The sequence below is a fragment of the Prionailurus bengalensis genome, chromosome E1 (genome assembly GCF_016509475.1).
Source record: "Prionailurus bengalensis isolate Pbe53 chromosome E1, Fcat_Pben_1.1_paternal_pri, whole genome shotgun sequence".
NCBI classification, from domain to species: Eukaryota; Metazoa; Chordata; class Mammalia; order Carnivora; family Felidae; genus Prionailurus; species Prionailurus bengalensis.
In genome coordinates this window covers 8,096,740-8,112,836 of record NC_057347.1, presented here as the reverse complement: position 1 = coordinate 8,112,836, position 16,097 = coordinate 8,096,740, and the positions used below count along the sequence as shown (strand labels likewise).

General features: G+C 48.4%; 1 non-coding gene across 1 annotated transcript; it reads right to left on the bottom strand.

Annotated features, from left to right (window-relative positions):
* Positions 1-776: 776 nt before the first annotated feature.
* On the bottom strand, positions 777-861 carry TRNAR-UCG. The gene has a single exon. It is a non-coding gene; the product is annotated as a tRNA-Arg (tRNA).
* Positions 862-16,097: the final 15,236 nt, after the last annotated feature.

Sequence of the window (16,097 nt, the reverse complement as noted above, 5' to 3'; positions counted from 1 at the left end):
CTCCCTTGCTCTCTGTCTCTCAAAAATAAAGAAACTTTAAAACATTTTTGAAAAGATGTTAAGACAAGAAAATTCCTAAGTTAAAGTTATTTCATAAGCTAGGACAAGGTTATGGTCTCTACTGACCCTTTTGAGAGTTTGTCCCCTAGTGAGCCCCATACCATAACAAAGTCACATCCGATTTGGGGCAGATGGCTCACTGCCACAGGGAGGCAGGAGCAGTAATCAAAGAAGAGACAAGAAATAGGACTGAGGTCACCTCAAGCTCCTAACTCCGGGTCCCACTCATCACGTACAAGGGGTCAGCACAACGTGCACCAGCGACGAGAGGGCATCTCCAGAGTAAGGACAGAAGGACCTCTCCACGTGGCCCTCTGCCACTGGCCGCTGCCTCCCCACTGTGGTGAGAGCTGCCTTGAGCAGCCATTATGACCAGTGGCCTTGGACAAACACCGATGGAGTAGACTTCTTTGTGCTTTTGGTTCGAGGGACAACATGGAGTGACGAGGTGTTTCCCAATTAACAGTCACATGCATGCCACGTACACAATTTTTGTGACACCCGGAGACCACCTGTATTAGAATATACAAAGATTAGTGTTTTGGGTTAGATCAGACGACCTCTTTAATACTTAACTATATTACTTTAAAGGTTTTTTTTAACGTTTATTCATTTTTTGAGAGACAGAGAGAGACAGAGCGTGAGGGGTGTAGGGGCGGAGAGAGAGGGAGACACAGAATCGGAAGCCGGCTCCGGGCTCTGAACCGAGAAGACAGAGCCCAACGCGGGGCTCGAACCCACGAACCGTGAGATCACGACCTGAGCCGAAGTCAGACGCTTAACCGACTGAGCCACCCAGGCGCCCCTTAACTATATTACTTTAAAAGGGTAGATGTGTGATATGGCCATAAAGAGAGAACCAGTATCCCGTTCTGTGGTAACCAGCCTCCGAAATGGCCCCGAATGATTCTTCACCGCTGGTATCCATGCTTCCATATGTTCCTCTCCCACCCTGAGGAGGGCGATCTACGTAACCCGTAGGATCCGGGAGGAAGATGAACCATGAATTATTTTCTTAATGTATGTTTATTTATTTTTGAGCAGGTGGGGAGGGTGCAGGCAGAGGAGGGGCAGAGAGAGAGGGAAAGAGAGACTCCCAAGCAGGCTCTGCACTGTCAGCACAGAGCCCCACTCGAAGCTCGGTCTCGTGACCATGAGATCATGACTTGAGCTCCAATCAAGAACTGGAGGCTGAAACTGATGAAGCCACCCAGGTGCCCCAAATTGTGACTTCTTAGATTAGGTCACAAAAAAGCATTTCGACCCTGCCTTGTTCTCCCTTGGATCACTCACGCTGTGAGAAGCCACCGAGGGAGCAGACCCCGGCCGGCCCCAGGCATACCTTCGGATGAAGGGCAGGCCTTGGATGACATGATGACTATAACCTCACGGGATCCAGAATTATCCAGCTAAGACACGCTTAAAACTCCTGAGGTACAGGCACTGCACGGGATAGTAAATATTTACAGTTGCCTCAGACAGCTAAACTTTGGTCTAAGTTAGTAGTTGTAAAGAACTGACACACTGCCTATAAAAAGAGAATGAAAAGAAGCCAATGCTATTGAATTCTACTTCTAGACTGTTTCTTGATGAAGGCTGGAAGCCTGAGATTTGTTGTGTGTTAGACCACGGGGGAGAGTAACAAGCATTCCGGTTGAAGACGAACCCCAAACACAGACTTTTTCTCCTCAAGACCTCCTTTGCTAAGCGAGTAAATCTTAGAAGTTCTCATGGAAAGAAACAGAACGTGATGAAAGTTGACTAGACTTAGCGTGGTGATCGTGCCTTAATTTCTACAAATATCAGACTTCAAAGAGGCTGTCTCCTACGGTGACTAAGAAAAGATACCGGGGGGTTTTCGCTTCTCAGGACGTCTTCCCCTAGAATACGTTTGCCCTGAACAAAAAACGCTACGAGAATATTGGCGATTAAACGAGACGCACAAGATGCACGCAGGTATGGGCACGCGCGCAATCGGTTTCGTCTGCAGGAGCGGGGTCTTCCGCTGACGGTGTCTTGAGTGGAGGGGCTGCAGCCAATCCACCCTTGTGTTCTTCTCATTTGGGGCAGAATTTTGAAAAAAGGTGGCTGATCAGGGAGAAAAAAGGAGATTTGGAGGGGCCTGTCCACCTGTGTGGTTCAGATGGTTTAATCCAGCATCTTGCGCCCTCTAAAATGGTCTTGGGAGGCAGCAATGGTACCTGTTTCATACTTGACAGGAGGCAGGTGGTGGGTGGGAAAGTCAAACGACACGGTCAGACATACTATGACTTTAGCCCATGGGCTTCAACCTTCTCCTCTGTCAAAGGAAGACGGAACCAGGTGATGCCTGAGGCCCCTTCCAGTTCCCGTAACCTTAATTCCAGCCCGGACCCAAGACATAAATACTACTGCCATTTGCCCGCACATCAGAGAACAGAGAGGGCGACCCCCAGAAGGCACTCTGCAAAACCGCCTTTTATACGTAGCTCGAAAACACTTTTTAATGTATTTTCGTAAGTGTCAGATTTGTTCATCCAAGGTTTGAAAAATAAATTTAGTCAAACGCTCCGATTAAAACAAAAATAAACAGCATTCCTGATTTATTCATCAAGAGCAGTTGTGAGCGTTGCTAAAAATAAAGGCTTTAGCCTGAGTCACTTCCAAGTCATAATAATTAAATACCAAAGAGCAGAAGCTTGAAAAGGGTGAGGTCTGATTTCATTCCAGATGTGCATTTTTCACTGAGTATCAAAGTCACAGAGTTTCTGCGTGAGGGCCAGCGAGGCTCTGTGCCAATCTGAGCATTTTCTTTGACCTACAGAAGGCTAACCTGCTGGACCTGAAATTCTGAGTAGCTGAGCTCATTTTCCAGAGCAGCTTAATGTTTTAATGACCCTAAATTGACTCAGGTCTACCTATGAACATATGTGTAATCACAGCGACATGTCAGCCAGGTATTATTTTCATAATATGTCCATCTCGTGGCATCTCACGTCTAATATGAAGGCAATGAGGTATTTCCCACAGAGTAGCCTTGTCCTCCGTCAGCCAAACATCTCCTGCTTGACATCCATTTCAGAGGTTAATGACACCCCAAGGTCATTTCCTCCACAGGCTAGTTTTAGTGCAAGAGGGAGGAAACCCTCTCCCATGAGACCCTCTGAGAAAACCGTATTTGAGGATTACGTATTTTCTTTCATGTGTATTTATTTATTTTGAGAGACAGAGAGCACGCAGGGGAGGTGGGGCAGAGAGACGGGGAGAAAGAGAGAATCCCAAGCAGGCTCTGCACCGTCAGCACGGAGCACTGAGCCACCCAGGTGCCCCAGAGGATTACGTATTAATTTTAAAACCATTTCAAATTTTGGCACGACTGCGCTTTCTGCACTGAGATGGATACGGATGACCTTCAACTTGGCTACGTTGAGGGTCAGAGCTTAGAAGATCCGATTCGGTTGATACAGATCGTAGTAAACACGAAGGGAGTACAAACAAAGGGGAAATGAAGGAGGAAATACCAACAAGGATGAATGGGAGAAGGAGGGAGCGAGACCAAGAGAATAAAGGAGAAAAATGGATGAGATGCGAGGAAGGACGGATGAGAGCAAGGAAGGAACAGAGAGGGAAAAAATGAGACTGGAAAGCCAACCCTTGGCTCACATTACCTCTTCAGCTTCTCCCACTCTTCCCTTGAGTACACAATGACTTTCACACGAGGACATCTTTACGACAGCAATGGGGAGACGTGCCTGAAATCAGCCAGTTCTAGCCCAACGTGCCCTTCATGGAGGGGTCTTCCCCAGGCCACACAAGTCAATGGCAGAGCCATGTTTTACATGCCCCCTCCCTCCGTCCACGCCATCTGACAGAAACTCAGCTCTTTTGGATTTTTGAAGGAGTCCCATATGGTCCTTCAGACGATCCCACAATGGTCCTGATCCATCTTGAGAAATTAATAATAATAATAATAACGTTAAGTTAGTAAGTTTGTGGAATACAGATGAGATTTCCCCAGGGACTTGTGTTTTCCCAACCCTGCTGACATAGCTGTGAACCACTTATAAGTGTCCTTCGGGGGGCTCCTGGGTGGCATAGTCTATTAAGCGTCCGACTCTTCGTTTCAGCTCAGGTCGTGATCTCATGGTTTGTGAGTTCGAGCCCCGCATAGGGCTCTGCGCTGACAGCAAGGAGCCTGCTTGGGATTCCCTGTCTTCATCTTTTTCCTTATCACTCTCTCTCTTTCTCTCTCTCCCTCGCTCCCTCCTCCACTTGCTCTCTATTTCACCAAGATAAATAAATAAACTAAAAATAAATAAATAAATATTTTTTAAAATGTCCTTCGAGACCTGAAGGAGGCCCGGGCAACTTAGAAAGCCACTCTCCACTCATTTCTCTCCAGGGAGCACAGGTGTCCCTCCATCATTCCCTTAGAGAGATTTCGCGTTTGGGGTAAATTTAGCAGAAGGGTGTATTGAAATATTAATTTGACTGTCTTCTGCATATTTTTTCTTCCCTTCCCTTTCTACTCGGTAGCCAGGGTTGCGTCTTGCACTTTCTAGAAAGCGGAAAAACCAGCGCCGTGGTTCTTCCTATCTTGTATCAGGGTGTGGACAAGATTATGCTGTGTCTCAAAGGAGGGAAGAAGAAAGTCCAGCAAGTGGGAGAACGGAGGGTTGGATGGTCCCCTGCAGAGGAAGAGGTGTGCGCCTTCTTCAAGGGCCTGGACTTGAGTCTGTGTGGCCAGCCACCAAGGAGGCCAGAACTCAGAGGAGGCACCTGTGTGGTACAGAAGGTCTCTGGTCATAGGACCCGAAGGGGGTTTGGGAGCATGGACAGGGGGTATCTCAGTGGACCTCACGGTCCACGAGTCTAAGGACTTCCCTGCACCTTGCTGCCACTTCAGACCAGGTATCCAGGGTGACCGTGTACGATCACAAGAGCGGTGGCCCCCACAAGAGTGCCCCGGGCCCCAGCCACTGGGGCCAGCGGTAGCTAAAACCCAGCCTGCACTTAGCCCGCCAAGCTACACAGCACAGGGCAGGGCGTACCTCCGCCTGGAGGAGGGGACTTCTTTTTTCCAAAAGGCACAAAGGTGCCATAGGACCCGGCAGACGCCTTGCTGGTCCCTTAGCGCCACCCTGGGCAAAGAACATCTCAAAAGACTGTGAACGAATTTCCCATCACTAGAGTATAAAGGGCGTGGGTGGGGAGGGGGGCAGGGCTTGAGTCCGATGTAGAACCAGGAGTTGGAATGTCCATTGTAGACGGAGAGTCATACTCGCTTAAAGCAGTGGTCAGCCTTTCTCACTTCCTAAACACAGAAGGGTGAGCACCTCCAGATGCCTCATTAGTTTCCACTCCCAGAGAAGAAGGGTGGTGGCCCTTACTGGATGTGACTCCACTAGGTCAGTTGGGGGCCATCAGACCCGCCAGCAGCAGGGTGGAAAGGCACCTCCCATGAAAGCCATCCTTTGTCAGGGAGGCACCCCTCACCACTGTCCCGAGGCGCACACACACACACACACACACACGGGCCACTCTTCATCCAGAGATCCAGAACGGATGTCATCCTGTCTTAACGGCAGCAAGACCTCTGGTCTTTGACCCATGCAAATCTCAATTAGCCAAAATTATTCGACTGTGTCCAGGCTCTGTCTTCCTTCAAAACACCTAATTGTGTGAAAGCCACATTCCTTTCAGCCACGGCCCCCACCTCCATGATCTGACCACCCCATCCCCCAGCCTCTCCCAAGGGCATCTCTTGTTTTGTTTCTCCTCTTAACGAGCTGTGCCAATCAGTGAGGAAATTCCGCTGAAGCCTTATTACTCTTGGCGATCTTTCACTCGTTCGCCAGGGATCCAAGCAAACGTCCACATTTATAGCGGCTCCAACTCCCAAATCCAGCCGGGCACTCCAAGATCCCATCAACGTCCCCATCCACCCTGCTGAGAAAACACAGTCCGGGCAAACACTCAAGAAACATAAACGGATGTTAATATTGTACCAAATCACAGTGAGCAAATCCGCAAGCCGATTATTATACATCCGCTTCCTCATTCGGGGTCTCCTTCTCCCAACCTCTGTGGAATAAGTAATTAGAGGTAGAGTCCCATCATCCGGAGCAAACGTGAGAGACTCATTCGGATTCCCCAATGGCGAACGCTTCAAAACGTGCACATGCTGGTTTTGTTGACGCAATTGTATCTTTAGTCGTATCTGTTTGAGTTTTGGCAGGAGGCCGGGCACAATATAAAACCTAACTGAGACCTCATTACTGTGATTCACTTGGGCTAATAAGATATCATTCTGGAAGTTGCACACGGTGACCCTAACCGACAATGTTAAGGCAAAGATCCAGGATGTCTGGGCCCCCTCCCCGCGCCCCCCGGGGAGCAGAAGCTAGATACACCCTGACTGACTACGGCATCCAGAAAGAATCTACCCTGAACCGATCCGGGCTACCTAATGTCCGAGTTCTCAAATTTATTTTGGGCTTTTGAGAAAACAAAAATGCGTGAAAAACAAAACAAAACAAAACGAATTACAGTCATTACAAATAAATCAAGATAAGGTATTAAAAACGAACTGTTTTTCGTTTCCTCCTTAAACCACTTCTCTTGCTTCTTATAAAACCACATCAGGCAAACGAAATCCCTACTGAATAAGCAGGAATAGAATTTGATTAGGCAAATGAAAACAGCAAACACCCATGCCAAAATTCACATGAGGGCACTCTGGCTTCATTCTCTGCCTCTCGGCAAAAAAAAACTCCTTTTGTTTTCTCTATTCTGTGATTAAAGCTGCTAGTTTGCCTTGTCAAAAGAAACCAGGTGATAGCCCACCTAAATTTTGGACGTTTGGATTGTTTTTAATGTTTATTTTTGAGAGAGGGAGTCAGAGCATGCAAGCTGGGAAGGGGCAGAGACGGAGGGAGACACAGAATCCGAAGCAGGCTCCAGGCTCCGAGCTGTCAGCGCAGAGCCCGATGCGGGGCTCGAACTCATGAACCGCGAGATCATGACCTGAGCCGAAGTCCGAAGCTCAACCGACTGAGCCACCCAAGTGCCCTTGGACATCTGGATTTAAGCTACCTTGCCATAGTGAGTCAACTGCTCCTTCTATACGTTTGCCCCGTTGGATCCTTACTGGATATGGGGCTGGAGCGAGACCGGCTAGAGAGAGAAGCAACGTGAGAGGTGAGAAGTGTACTGTGGGTGACGCAGACTGTCCTGTAAGCAGAGCATGGTCCTGGGGTGCCCAGGGAGCAGACCAGGACCAGGGCAACAGGTCCCTACAATGGGGCCTGCTGGAGCCCCTCTCCTGTGGACCCGATCTTAACACAGACTCGTCCAGAAGGAGAGCCGGGCCCAGGCCAGCCCAAGCCTACAGAAGGGCAGGGGGAAGAGTCACGGCTGGCAGGTGCCTCGGGGGTGCAGTGCCCTTCGGGCTTGGGGCGTTCTAAGTCTTCGAACCTCCTTCTGGAACAAAGAACCTTGGGAATCAGCAGCATCGGCAGCATCTGGGAGTTTGCTGGAAATGCAGAACCTCACGTCCGGTGGCTTTCTGCCGGTTGTGTGGACTAAACTCCCACCTGGCTGCACCCCCCAGGGGCAAATGGGGTGTGTTCAAGCTTCCTGCCACTTCCTGAGCCCTCCAGTCCCATCAAACCCTACGTTGGAAGGATTCCTCAATGTTTCAGCGTGTTTCCAGAGGGTTTCCTAGTTGCCGGCATGAATATGGTCCTTCCCCTGTTGGCAATACTCCTTGAGTCATTTCTCTTCCAGTTTAGAAGGCACAGTAGCGTCAAGCAGGTGTCACTACTTAAAGCCGAAGACTCATGGCTAACATCCCCCCTTCTCTTTGGTTAACCACCTGAGCTTTAGAGAAACACAGTAGTGCTTGGGATCCTGGCATCACTGCTTGGTGACCTCAGGAAGTCACCTCACCTCTCTGCACCTCGGTTTCCCCATCTGCAAAACGGAAGACCCGATACCACGAACCCCGCAGGTTGCCGGACCGAGAGAGCTAATATGCGTAACACGCTAGCATGCGTGAAACACACGAAATATTAAAGGAAGGTAGTATGATGAACACAAAGCAACGCTCCACAAAGAAGGGAGGCGTTTGCCGAGAATTCGACGCCCGCTAACCGTGCGATGTGCCCGAGTTTCTCCCTCGCACGCGATTTTCCCATCTCTGTTCAAGCGGATGTGCTGGCCAGCCTTTGCTGCTAAGCTTCTCTGAAGATGTCGCTGTTGGAATGAGCCCATCCCTTCTTCACTGCTTTCAATCCTTCCCGACCCACAGGATGCAAGCACGCAGGTCAGAAACACAGTGTCTCGGAGAAGGCGAAGACATACCCCATTCTGGATTGAAATACCAGCCTTTGGTAGACTTGTCCAGCCCACACTGCAAGTGAAAAAAGAGGTCCCCAGGAGTGAAAAAGCCACCTGGAAGGCCCGTGAGTGGCCAAGAAGAGAGAGGCAAGAGAGTTCACGTGCCCAAGACCCAAGGTGGAAAGGTGCACACCAACGGCGAGCCTTGGGCTTTCAACCCATCATGTTCCTACAGCCACCTTCCCAAAGGACTGTGGGCACAATACTAAGCGTGCTTTTGCGCAGCACCTTACCATTTTCAAAGCACTCTCTTATCTCATTTGCTCCTCGCAGATGCTGTGAGAAGGCATTGGGGCAGGTGTTACGTCCATTTTCCAGACGAGACACCGAGGCTAGAAAGATCCAATGACTTGCTGGGGTTCCCACGGCCAGTAAAGAACAGAGCAGGGATGAGAACAAGAGGCCTCGGCAAACCCCAGGGCCTTTTCACGGCACCCCAGTGTCCCCATGAAGGCAGACGGGTGCAGCCTGGCTGCAGACCACTGTGAAGACAGTGCTGGAAAAACTCAGCTCCGGGATTCCCATCAGGTTGCCCAGTCCACTGAGAAAGGAATGTTCCTTCCCGCGGCTGGGGCAGCGCCCCCTCGGGACAGGGCAGCTGGGTGGCCGTCCCCGGAGGGCGCCTGGAGGCCGGAAGACCCTTGCCTGGCTGCAGCAGCACACTTTGGACCTCCTCTAAAAAAATGAGGGTGGACTCAGCCACTTCGTGCCATATGGAACGCGTTATCCCTGGAGCCCCTGTGAGTTGAGTATAAGAGGTTAAAGAAGGCTTTGAATGATAATATGGCCAATTGATCCAAATTGGATTATTGAGAAGGGAGCTGGGGCTATTAGCGTTTCCCCTTGTGTTTGGGGATGATGCCGAGGGAGGGAGGGAGCCCCAGTCTAATCAGTGTGTTTTGTGGGGTGATTGATGCAGGCTGGTCCAGAGCAGAGTTCTCTGTGCGGACCGTGCTTGTGGTTTGGGAAAACAATCCCCTGGAGAACTATGGAAAATTCTTTGGCTTTGTGACAGCACTGATGTCAACAAGAGAATCCCAATTATATACCTTCTTTTCTTCCATTCCTAATTCTGAGGCTTAAAGCCTTTGGCATTGCTTCATTTCTGACAAGTTTAAAAAAAAAAAAAAAAAAAAGACCAATACAAAAAAATTGGTTCCAAAAGTCACATTTCCAGTGAGCTGTGCTGACCCCTGTAGCATCATGGTTCAAATCCTAGTAAGGGTCTTCCGCTCCTTTGAGGACATTTTCATTTGGGGGTGGGGGGAGACAATCTAGTATAAGTTCCATTGTGCTAGGGAGAACTTTTTATATTGATTTTTAAAAAAAAATTTTTTTAACGTGTATTCATTCTTGAGAGACAAAACATGAGTGGGGTTGGGGCAGAGAGAGAGAGAGAGAGGGAGGCACAGAATCCGAAGCAGGCTCCAGGCTCCGAGCCATCAGCACAGAGCCCGACGCGGGGCTCGAACCACAAACCGTGAGATCATGACCTGAGCTGAAGTCGGATGCTCAACCGACTGAGCCACCCAGGCGCCCCTATATTGATTTTTTTTTAATCAAAGGACAGCTGGAAAGCAAAAGGTGAAGGGAAGGTGTAATAAAAGTTACAGAAACAGAGCAAATGGTGGGGCGGGGGAGAAAATGTAAGCAGCAGCATAAGGGAAACAAAATAAGGGATCCTGGGAAAAGAGCCGCACCCATCATGTGCCTCCGTGAATAAAGGAGAATCGCAATTTTAAATGGATGTCGTGGAAAGCTGAAAGCGAGTGGGAAGAGAAGGAAGCCGAACGGAGATCAGGGAGACCAGGACGAAGGGGGGAGAGAAACACTTGGAGAAGTAAAAGATCGAAACTTGACATTGAAGGTGAATCGTTCAAGTGGACAGCCCAGAGACCCAACAGAGGGACTCTGAGAGCAATTAAGGAAGGAACCAGGAGTGGATGAGGAGGCTTGGGGAAGGTCGGGGGGGGGGGGGGGGCGGTCCTAGAAACTGAGGTGTGTCGGAGAAGTCTCCAGCAGTTCTGCCCTAGATAAAGTATCCAGCAATCCAACATGCGAATTAGTCCAGACCTACTTGCCCACCCGTCTCCCCCATGACAATCTGGTACCTTCTCATTCCTCCCAAGGACCTGTCTTGTTAGCTTGTCTGACACGTATCGAGTGGGCCCCCTGGATGGCCACAATCTAAAATAAACAGTGGCCAGGAAGGCACCGTGGTAGTGCTTGGTTCTAAGCGCCAAAGGCTTTTGTGGTCTTTGTTAGTTGCTATCAGCAGCCGCTGGACTGAGTCATGCCTGGTCCAGTTAATTCCTCCCTTGATACGAGGTAGGTTTCCCAAGTAAAAGCTGTAAATCTTTGTCATTCCCCCTCCAGACTTCCAGCTCATTAGAGCAATTAGGGAAGCACCGAGTATATAATAACAGATCATCCGCCACCCACCCAATGGCGGGTTCCAGTCGCTTATCTAACCACACCGGCGGGGGTGGGGACAGTTCCGAGGATTCCGGGCCCCCAGACCATCGGCGGGATGTTGGAGTCGCGCAGCTCAGGCAACATCGAGGACGGAGGGAACTCTGCATAAGGACGTGAAAAGACCTCACTGATGATTTTTAGAGAGACTACCTGCGGAGATGATAATATTTTGGATATACGAGGCTAAATAAAGCATATTATGGCATTTAATATTACCTATTTCTTTCCCATCTATTCTTCAGAGCCCAGACACTGAACCTATTACGTGTTAAGCTTTGAACGATCCGCAGAGGCCAGAATCAACCTGTCTCTCCTGTGAAATTCCATACGGCTCATCTGCTATCTTATCCATTTGTACCTTGTACCTTATAATTATTTCTGTCTATATCTCCCTGTAAGACACCAGAAGCCCCCTCAAAGGCAAGAGCCGGTTCCATTTCATGCCCATGGTTCAGTGTCGCCTGGGGCCAAAGAGCGTATGTTTCTGTATCAGGCAGACTCAGATGTGAATATTGACTCCACGGTTGGCTACAGCTGTGTGATGTTGGCTCCGTTACCTAACCTCTCTGGGCCTTGTTTCCACACAGTCAAGTAAGAACAATAATAATGCCTGCTTTTTAGGGTGTGGTGAGGATTACATAACATAACAGAATTAAAGCACGTGACATGGTGTTTGTCACTGGGCAACTTTCAAGGAAATGGTGGTAATTACTATTATGCTCTAATCCCTTGTGTTTGTAGGATTTTCCGGAGAAATAGAACCAAAGAATCAAAGATGTATATCTGTGTGTTTGGGGAAATGTTCAAGTATGTTAACTTATACTTACCCTGTATACTGATTTATATTTGTAAATATATTATGTTTCTTCGAAATAAAGAGGGAGATTGACATTAAGGAATTGGCTCATATAATTGTGAGGACCGGCAAGCCTGAAGTCGTTAGGGCAGCTGGTCAGCCAGAAATTCAGGTAATTTCTGCAATATACAGAATTGCAGGCTTGAAGAGAATTATTTTTTTCAGGAAACTTCCGTCTTTGGGGACCTTCAACTGATAGGACGAGGCCCACCCACATTATCGAGGGTGATCTGTTTTGTTCACTCAGAGTGTACTGATTTAAATGTTAACCACATCAAAAAAAAAAAAAAAACCTTCCACCCCCCCCCCCCAAAAAAAAACCTTTCATGGCATCTTCTATGGATGTTGGTGTTTGACCGAATAACTGGTCAGCAGCAGGGCTTTGTCAACTGCCAAGTCCACACGTAAAATGAACCATCACCCCCGCAGCAGGGTGCACTCTCTGTTTCCGAAACGCGTTAAAGAGGGTTTGGTTTTGTTGCACCTCAGAGCCTTCGATCGATCGGAGAATGAAGTTCATTAACTCCCCGCTTCCCAATCCCCAGTCTACACAGCGGGTCGGTCAACAAACACACTGCGTTCTCGGAGCGCCAGCGGCTCAGAGTGATGGGGGGGGGGGGGGGGAGGAAGGCAGTCCTTGACCCTGAGGAGCTTACCTTCTGGTGGACGGAAGCAGAGAACACGTACACCAGCAAGCATGACCCTTTCGGGTCCTGAAGAGCGCTTTAAGGCTGTAAGGCGGCTAATGTGCTAGGGGAGGGGACAATTCAAGACGTGGTCCCTTGGTACCAAATGACCACAGTAGGCCCGTCTGTGGTGCACGGAGCTGAGGCCTGAATGCAGTTGGGGGAGGCGATGCCGCAGGGGACGCAGAGCTGCGCGGAGCACGGGGCTCGCACCAGGGCGCCCCCAGAGCCCACGGTCACTGGCAACACGCTACCCGCCCGCAGAGGTTTGCCTGCGCCAACTGCTGGTGCCCCAAAGGCCTCCAGGGAAAACTCAAGCTGCGCCCGCACGCACTCCCTTTCGCTCCCCTCCTCTCCGCTGCCCCGGCCTGTTTATTTCTCAGCAATGGAACCAAAGTTCACACAGCGCTCGGTCCCCCCCCCCCCCCCCCCCCCGCGCAAAACCACAACTCTGCCCGATTTTTCCTCCCAGTCACTACGCTCCTCCTTTCCCTGTAATAAGGGAAACTGCAGGGACCTGGATACCCTCCCCCCACTGCCCTGCCTCCTTGCCCCTCCCCCCCTCCCCCCCAGGCTCCCTTCCAAGGAGGCGGGAATTGCACAGGCCGTGCTATCTGGCTGTCTGCAAACAGGCCTCCAGTTTGGAGCTTGGAGACCACGGTCCCGGTGTGTGCACGAGCACGCGTGTGTGAGTACGCATGTGCACGTGCGTGGGTGTATGAGCAGATGTGTGTACGTATGCGAGCGTGCGAGTGTGTGCGTGCGGGAGTCTGCGTGCATGGGCATGTGTGTGTGTGAATTTGTGTGAGTGTGGGTATACGTGTTTGTGTGCAAGACCATGCATGTGAGCTCGCGTGTGTAGATATGAGGATGCGTGTGTTTGGAGTCAGGATCCCACATTCGACACCCTGAGCAAACTCAGCCAGCTACTTTCCTCTCAGTTCCATCCCAGGGTCCCGGAACGTTAGGGGTCCTGGGATAAGAGCTTACCTGCACTTCTGAATTCTTGCTCTCTCTTTAGTTGGCCTCGCCATGTTCTAGAACATTCTCTCCTGGGGAAAAGCCGGTGTGGAAATGGAAACTAACCGTTGGTGAGTTTTAACAATGGAACAGGCACTGTTATTACATTCCCGGTGAATCTTAAAAGCCTATGAAGCTAAGTAGCTTCTATTAGACTGGATTCTTCTCACTGGAGAAGGACCCATTCTCAAGGAGCCGAAACCTAAAAACAACGTATTTCCTCAATAGCTGAGAAGTCCAGAGACGGAGCTGATGGATGAGGCAAGGCCGATCTGGGGTTTCCAAGGAAGACCCCGGAAACTTGCAATCTTCTGTCTCATGATTCTGCTTTCCTTTGCGTGGGCCACATTTTCAGGCAGCGTTCTCCAAAAGAGGTGGCAAAAAAGGCATCTGTCGCCCTAAGGTTGCATTGTCCAAAGAGCTGGACGTTTAGGCCAAAAAAATAATGTCTCTTTTCTCAAAAGTTCCTGAAAAGTTCCCATAGCTGATTCTCATCAGCCGGAAGGGGTCACATGGCCGTTCTAGAGCGAAGACGGGGTCAGCCTCCCCAGGATCATACAGCCTGAGAATACTTCCCCCAAAGGGATTTCGACAAACTTATTTTTAAATGCAGCCATCGTCCTCCTCTAGATGAAGAGGAACGTTGACTGGGGAGTGACTCCCCTTCCAAGAAATGCAGAGAGGACTACAGCTAGTATTTTAAGATACTTCACTATACACATTTTTTTTTAAACCCTAAATTCTTCCGTCTAGTCCCTCTGTTGGACACACACTCTCTTAGTTTGCTGTTCCCCTCCAATCTGCATACCCCTCCATTCTGGAAATCACTACCAACAGAAAGCAGATGATTTTAAGGCTGGTTTTCTAGGGACGGTTGGGGGGCGAAGCAGTGGGGCAAGGAGAATTAGCCTCTTTCTAGATCCTAAAGTAGGGTTTAGGACCCTAGCTCCTAGCCTAGTTTAGGGTTTTGGAGCCCAAGCTCAAATTCTTTGGCGATTTCATTTCCAAACGTTTGCTCTGCACAGTGCTATCCCCTTAAGGTTCAAGTAAGAGAAAAGTTGCCATGATTAAATAAGGTTTGAAAAAGACTCACAAATTTTTTTTTTAATTCTTTTTAATGTTTATTTATTTTTGAGAGACAGAGAGAGACAGAGCGTGAGCTGGGGAGGGGCCGGGAGAGAGGGAGACACAGAATCTAAACCAGGCTCCAGGCTCTGAGCTGTCAGCACAGAGCCCGACGCGGGGCTCAAACCCCACGAACCGTGAGATCATGACCAGAGCCGAAGTCGGACGCTCAACCGCCTGAGCCACCCAGGCGCCCCGACAACTAGTTTTCCTACTTAACTCTTTCATAGATACTTAATGTTAATAAACGTTAAATGGATGTTAATAAAAATTAATATAAAGTAAACTTCTAAAAATAAAAATGCAAATTAAGACTCTTAAAGAAGACCTGGACTTGAAGTCAAATAAATTTTTTAAAAAGAGGAAATTGAAAAACTAAGAGATTAAAAATAAAAGAGAACAGATTAGACCTGGTGGCACCATTGATAAAGCCTGACATCTGGTTAATGAGATTTTGAAAAAGAGAGTAGAGGGAGAGATCATCAAAGAAATAACGTAAATATATCTTCCAGATCCAAACGGCACAATAATCAAGATTGAAAAGAGTCCTAAGCTTTTATTAAAGACACACCTTGTATTTCATTATTTTAGAAGACAAAGGGTGAAAAGAATATTCAAAACTTTGAAAGAAAGAATAAAACGCTTTCCCTACCAAGAATGAGCACACTAATACCCAAATGCTCGTTAACATTAGTAAACGCTAGAAAACAATTATGAGATATTTTCAAATTTCTTAGGCAATGTGATTTTCAACTAAGGCAAATCAGTGATCAAACATGAATAAGTAAAATAGTGATCCAGCTTAAAAGTTGCCAAAAAAGGGGAACAGGGGAAATAGAAACCAGTGGAACCTGGAACTCCTGGGTGGCTCATCAGTTAAGTGCCTGACTTCAGCTCAGTTCATGACATCGTGGTTTGTGGGTTCGAGCCCCGCATCAGGCTCTGTGTTGACAGGTTAGAGCCTGAAGCCTATTTTTGATTCTGTGTCTCCCTCTCTCTCTGTCCTTCCTCTCTCTCTCTCTCTCTCTCTCAAAACTAAATAAAAAGTTAAAAAATTTTTAAAAAGAAAAGGAAAGAAACCAGTGGAACCAGCCCAAGAGAGCAGTGACAGGAAATCCCAGGCCTAGGAGACATGTAGTTCAGATAGTGAACAAGAACATAAGTCCCCTGGAAAGAGATCTGGGGGCAAATAAAATTAATACAATGTGTAATCAGATACAGAGGACAGAAAAAAAATTGAAGATATTAGAAAGGCAAATGATACAAGAAAAAAATGAGAGGCAATTTGAAATCCAGGAAAAACAAAAAGTACCAAAAAAAAAAAAGTATTATTATCGTACCTGTTTCAGGGTGAATAATATTAGCATAGTTACAATAATGTAAACATTGTTTTTCAACTTTTGTTTTTGAGAATTGACCTGTAGATAAGGCGCAAACAATACAATTACATTTCTGGAATGCAATATAAGTGGAATCAACCTCAACTTGGTAAAACT